The 6061-nt window shown below is 44.7% G+C and overlaps 1 protein-coding gene across 9 annotated transcripts in view; it reads right to left on the minus strand.

The window, feature by feature from the left end:
* The window catches only part of LOC121329438 (amyloid-beta A4 precursor protein-binding family B member 2-like), a 117907-nt gene extending 117149 nt beyond the window's left edge, over window positions 1-758 (minus strand). For 3 of the 9 annotated variants that reach the window (XM_041275060.1, XM_041275042.1, XM_041275021.1), the window contains exon 1: window positions 603-758. The gene's annotated coding sequence lies outside the window, so the exon portion shown is untranslated. Of the gene's footprint in view, window positions 1-492; window positions 514-602 lie in introns of those variants that run through there. The other 6 variants (XM_041275051.1, XM_041275024.1, XM_041275034.1 and 3 more) reach the window with 4 other exon arrangements.
* Between the last annotated feature and the right edge of the window lie 5303 nt (window positions 759-6061).

The following is a 6061-nucleotide window of genomic DNA, read 5'->3' on the forward strand; positions in this document are numbered from 1 at the left end:
ATACCCTTTGGGATCTTTATTTGACTTATACAAATACATTGATTCATCTGTACATTTTTAAATCACGGTCACCTAAACGTAGAAAATATTCTCATGATGCTGCCCATTTTACGGGATGTTGTGCATTCATTATTCGTATACAACTTTCCATGCATCTGTATGGCTAGGCTTAAAATGTGTTCTCGCTATGAATATAACAAGGCAAGTCCCAGCTCCTCCCAAATGTGAACAGCACCAGCACCGTTAATTAGCTGTGTTTGAATATTAAAAAGCCAGCAATCTTGGTATGTTCTGCATCTGAACATCCAGATGTTGCAACACGATTTGATTGTTAACGCAAATGTTAGAATACAGTATAGTAAGACTAGATAAAAGAAACACAATAACACAGGAGACGACGCAGTCAGTACGACCCTCTGCCGCAACCATCGCTCTCGCTCAATCTTCCAAAAACGAATACAATAAAAACAAAATCACATAAAAGTTACTCACAGTTGATGGACTCAAAGACAAATCTATAATCACTCCTATCATACAAACGCGATTTTACGAAGCAAAGGAAACGCGTCTAATAGAAATTGTTAGGATTCCACATCACTTACCTCCTGCGCTGCGCCTCTGGGTCGTGGGCTTTTTTTTTTTTTTTTTTCCTACAGATGCCGCTGCCTCCAGGAGCACTCAGCACTCCGGAACTGAACACTTCAATCACATATCTAACCTCAGGAAATAATTCCAGGTTTGGAAGCCCAAGGGGAGGAGTGGTGTAGTGGCGTGTGAAAACGCAGAGAGAGGAGAGGAGAGGAGAGGACTGCTTTATATAAATTAACTATGCGTTACACTGCAAAGCAATGTGCACTGGATAGATGGTCTCTAACAATCAATTGACAAAAATAGTTTTATAAATCGTTTTGACCAAATTTATGAAGACATGGAGAATTAATAATGTCAGCAGATGTTTTTTTTTTTTTTATCTCCTTGGAGCTGAAAAGAAACCAAAAGCTCACCCGGATGTCCTTCAATTGAAGGTAATCTTACCGAAAGTAAACAAAAGGGGTTTTTAAACAAGATATTCATATAAGAGATTGATTGAAAAACACCAGCAAGACCAGCAGACGTTTTAAGTAGATATCTGAGGGATGTTCTGCAGAGCATCTTATGTGTTTAGTATTTGTATTAATAATTATTTAAATCAAGTAGTAAACAGTCATGCCAAACCATTTATGGATTACGTACATTCAACTTAATACATCAAGCATTTTTATCAGTAAAATCTTTAAAAAGTGTCAAACAAAAATATCACAACATCACATGAGACTTCGTTGCTACTTTTTGAAGAAGCCTGCAAATCATCATCACCAGATTTGGACTGCCTCTACTTATTACTGCAGTGGAAGATCTGGGAAGGTTTAGCCACACCCCTTTACAGTTCAGACTGCCCCTATTTGATCCATTGGATCCATTAGCGCTGAGGTCAAGGCTGGCCAGCAGAAGGAAAACAAACCCAGAGTCAGGATACTGCAGCTTTTAGCGCAATTCAAACTTTAAGCAACACGCACAAAGAAACAAAGCAATAAGGGCCAAAAGAAAAGTTTTAAACTAAAACAAATAAAAAACTCCCTTTAAACAAACTCCCACTGTCGGGGTGGGCACAGGCACTGGCACTGGCACTGGTACTGAACTCCCAGAACAAAGAATCCCTCCCTTTTTATACAATTTGGCTGGGACGTTCATGCTTTTGTTCTATAGTTCTGACTGGCTGAACCAGTGTTCAGTATGTGGGTTAATTGCATGACTTTGGAAGCACAGCAGATTCAGCAGATGCGAAAAAGCTGAAAACAAAATGGATGCATATCACCTAAAGTTGGTGTTCATAAAGAGCAGGTAGGACCGTGACTCCAATCCCCAGGACATCGATGAAACAAGCCCGTTTCCCGCAGGGAATCAGCTGGAGTGAAACAAAAATGTCCTGTACCAGTGTTAAAAATAAAACTGTTTGGCACTTTCCACTTCCTTTCAGGTGAAATCGACCTTCTCTGTGTTGCCTGCTGTTTTCCAGCTACTATAGGCCACAAACTTCCTTGACAACACACGTTGCTAAGAGGTTAATCGACTGATGACCTCCCATTAAAATTACCATGATTCAGTCCAGTATTTTGCTGAAACAAATGAGAATTTTTTAAAATATTGTTGTCCCACCTGTTTTTACCATCTGGACCTCCGGCATGAGTCTTTATCACAAAATAATTCAATAAACAAACAGGATATATTTTGGCTAAAGTCTGAAGTGAGATATTCATTAGCAGTGCATTTTTATACATTCCCAGATTAGCTCTTCTTTTAAAATCACAGTAGAAAACACAGCTATGGGACACAGAAAAGGGTACAGTGGTCATACTGTATTTCGACAGTCTGCTGCAGTAGCTGTTCAGATCCTTCCATCTGCTGCAGTATACAGGATAGTAATTAAAGGATTTGTTCATTTTATTTAGAACATACCTCTAATTTGATTTCAAATTCACACTTTGGTTTAGTCTTGTTTGGTTGTCTTCAGAGCATTTCTCTCAGAAGCTGGGAATAGAAAAAAGGAAACTTTAAACAGGATGTCTGTCAGGGTGTGAGTAGTGCGTGGATAAAAAGGAAATGTCCAAACAATACTTTACAGTGCAATAACGCCAGTTATAATAATCCAGTCCTATACCAATGATGGTATAGGGCAAGATTGAATGGGTTGCAGTCCCAAAACAAATGTCCAACACTTGTTTTGTCAATGTGTTGTGCAGTGCAGTGAGCGTAGTGCTCAAGGTGTGGTGCGTGTGTGTTGTGCAGTGCAGTGAGCGTAGCGCTCAAGGTGTGGTGCGTGTGTGTTGTGCAGTGCAGTGAGCGTAGTGCTCAAGGTGTGGTGCGTGTGTGTTGTGCAGTGAGCGTATTGCTCAAGGTGTGGTGCGTGTGTGTTTGCAGTGCAGTGAGCGTAGTGCTCAAGGTGTGGTGCGTGTGTGTTGTGCAGTGAGCGTAGTGCTCAAGGTGTGGTGCGTGTGTGTTGTGCAGTGCAGTGAGCGTAGTGCTCAAGGTGTGGTGCGTGTGTGTTGTGCAGTGCAGTGAGCGTAGTGCTCAAGGTGTGGTGCGTGTGTGTTGTGCAGTGAGCGTAGTGCTCAAGGTGTGGTGCGTGTGTGTTGTGCAGTGAGCGTAGTGCTCAAGGTGTGGTGCGTGTGTGTTGTGCAGTGCAGTGAGCGTAGCGCTCAAGGTGTGGTGCGTGTGTGTTGTGCAGTGCAGTGAGCGTAGTGCTCAAGGTGTGGTGCGTGTGTGTTGTGCAGTGCAGTGAGCGTAGTGCTCAAGGTGTGGTGCGTGTGTGTTGTGCAGTGAGCGTATTGCTCAAGGTGTGGTGCGTGTGTGTTGTGCAGTGCAGTGAGCGTAGTGCTCAAGGTGTGGTGCGTGTGTGTTGTGCAGTGAGCGTATTGCTCAAGGTGTGGTGCGTGTGTGTTGTGCAGTGCAGTGAGCGTAGTGCTCAAGGTGTGGTGCGTGTGTGTTGTGCAGTGAGCGTATTGCTCAAGGTGTGGTGCGTGTGTGTTGTGCAGTGCAGTGAGCGTAGTGCTCAAGGTGTGGTGCTGGCTGTGTGGCTGCAGCTCGCGGCTCTCAATCCTCCTCTGCAAGACAAACAACACTAACAAACACAACAACCAAAACAGTGCTCCGGCTCAGCTTTCACATTCAGCGTAAGGGGGCTGTACCCGTGCAACTGCGTCACCCTTTGTACCAGCAAACTCCTCCCTGCAGTGAGCCCTGAGTCATGGTTTAGCGAATCGCTGCCCGACCCGTATCTGACCACAATGGAGTTGTTTAGAGCATTTGCAACTAAGCAATTTCACCAAGATGGCTGACTTCAGGCCGTCCCTCACTGATATGCCCTGTATCTCTGAGGTCTGTAAGTTATGCCAACGACCGTCATGCTTGCCTGGGAGCCTTCCTGTATATATTTTTTTTAATGGGTAAACTCACAAAAAGACATAACCACTGTGCAATCCACTAGCTCTTAATGGCTGCATGTAGCTCTACAGTAGCAACCCAGGGAGGCTAAAGGATCACTAACACTATTTAAGTAATCAGCTGCAGAGTAGATAAGCAGAATGGCAAATGTATTATGCAGCTGTTTTGAGTCATTACACTGTATTGGGTCTTAGCAGACAGTCTGCCAGCTCAACTGAGACTGTTTTATATCAGGTAACCTGTGTCAGTGTGATCTTTTAATATAAAGCAGTTTAGTGTAAATTCAAACCTGTCTAGAAAAAGCCATTCGGCTGAGAGAGAGATCCTTAAACATAATGAGGGTGTTAAAAATGAGACTTGTTCACTTTTATTTATTCTAATGGTCAACATTTATTTATTGTTTCGTATTTCACCAACTACTAAAAGGACATTATGAATCCACTGTGTGTCTACACTTCATAGTAAATTTAAAAAAAATTAAAAACGAAAGTACAATTATTTAAAATCTCACTTTTTCATGTGACGGTGATGGCTACACGTGTACTGAGTTTCATGCCAGTTAAGACCGAGATTTCAGCAGCAGTTATATCAAGTAGCGATTAGGTGCAGCAGATTAATGGGGTGGGTCTTGATGCGGAACTGTGTAGCTGAGTGTGTTGGTTGAGGGGAGTTTGGTGTGGGAGTGAGACGGAGCAGAGCAGAGCAACAGAAACAAAACAAAACAAACCAGAGAGTTTACTTTTGACCATTGCCTCCCTAGGAAGATTAAGCGCCAGGGCGGACCAGAGAACGAACCAGAGAACGAAGGCGGTTCAGAGGGCTGCAGAAAGTCGAATACAGGGCCTCGTAAAGAAGATGGCAAGAGGGACCGTGTTATAACTTATTGATTGTGCACTGTTACTGTAAAGGCTTGTGTTTGCATCAGTAAAACATGTGTTGCATCAAACTCTGAGACTCTGTCATCACTTTTTTGCCATACCCCACCACAATGTGGTGTCTGCAGTGGGATTAAAGGAACTATAGCCTGGACTTCCTGCAGGAACAGGAATGCTGGCAGGATGCTCAGGAGAGCCAACACCAGATGCAATGGGCTGCAATGTTTAACTAGCTGGCTGAAAAAATGGCTAGCGAATCGGTGACCAGCTCGAACGCAGCTTTCGCCCGGATTCTGGCGGTGGTGCCCAAATTGACTAAAAAAACTCTAGAAGATGACCTGGAGGCTGTTTTGGTGACTTTTTAATGGGTCGCCAAGGCGACCCAGGTCAGTATGGGCCATCAAAATATCCCTGTGTCTGACTGAGGAAGCCCAGGTGGCTTATCAAGTGATGGAAGCATCTAAGGCACAGGATTATGGACATATAAAACAGGCCATCTTTCATTGGTTCAGGATTATCCCGGAAACCTACCGTCTCAGATTTCGGAAATTCCATATGGAGGAAGGGATGCATCCACAAGTGGCTGCCCAAAAGCTTCGACATCTGTGCCATAGGTGGTAGGAACCGGAGGACACGTCTGGACCCCAAGTGGCTGACTACATAGTCATGGAACAGCTCCTGAAGGTAATGCTGAGGAGGGTCAGGGCTTGGGTTCGCCGGCTCCAACCCAAGAGCACCGTGGAGGCAGTCGAGCTCGCAGAGGAGTACCAGGATGTGGAGGCTGCCAGACCTGCTCCTTCCTCCAAACCCAGTAGAGCTTTAAGGTAAATCCTGGTGGGGGCAACTAAAGGGTCAGTCCAGGACCCCCCCAGTTGGCCCCCAGATGGGGTAGAGAAAATCTCCCTAACTCACCCCTGGCTGGGAGTCTCTCTCCCTAGTACCTTTGTCTGTTTTAGGTCTAAAGATCGGCAACTGCCCCCCGATGGAGTGTGGCCTCAGGTGGTCGGGACAGACGGTGTTGGCAAGTATTAGGGGAACTGTGGGTCAGGGGTCTTCCTATCTAGTGTTGGTGCAGGTCGGACAACAGAGCACCTGAGAGTTAGTTGACTCTGGGTGCGGACAAACTTTAATTTAACTCCAGAACTAGAATGATACTAGAACTAGAATGGAAGAGGGGGAAACATCAGACCAACCCCAACCAAGAA

Source organism: Polyodon spathula, chromosome 2 (assembly GCF_017654505.1).
Source record: "Polyodon spathula isolate WHYD16114869_AA chromosome 2, ASM1765450v1, whole genome shotgun sequence".
In the NCBI taxonomy this organism is placed as follows: domain Eukaryota; kingdom Metazoa; phylum Chordata; class Actinopteri; order Acipenseriformes; family Polyodontidae; genus Polyodon; species Polyodon spathula.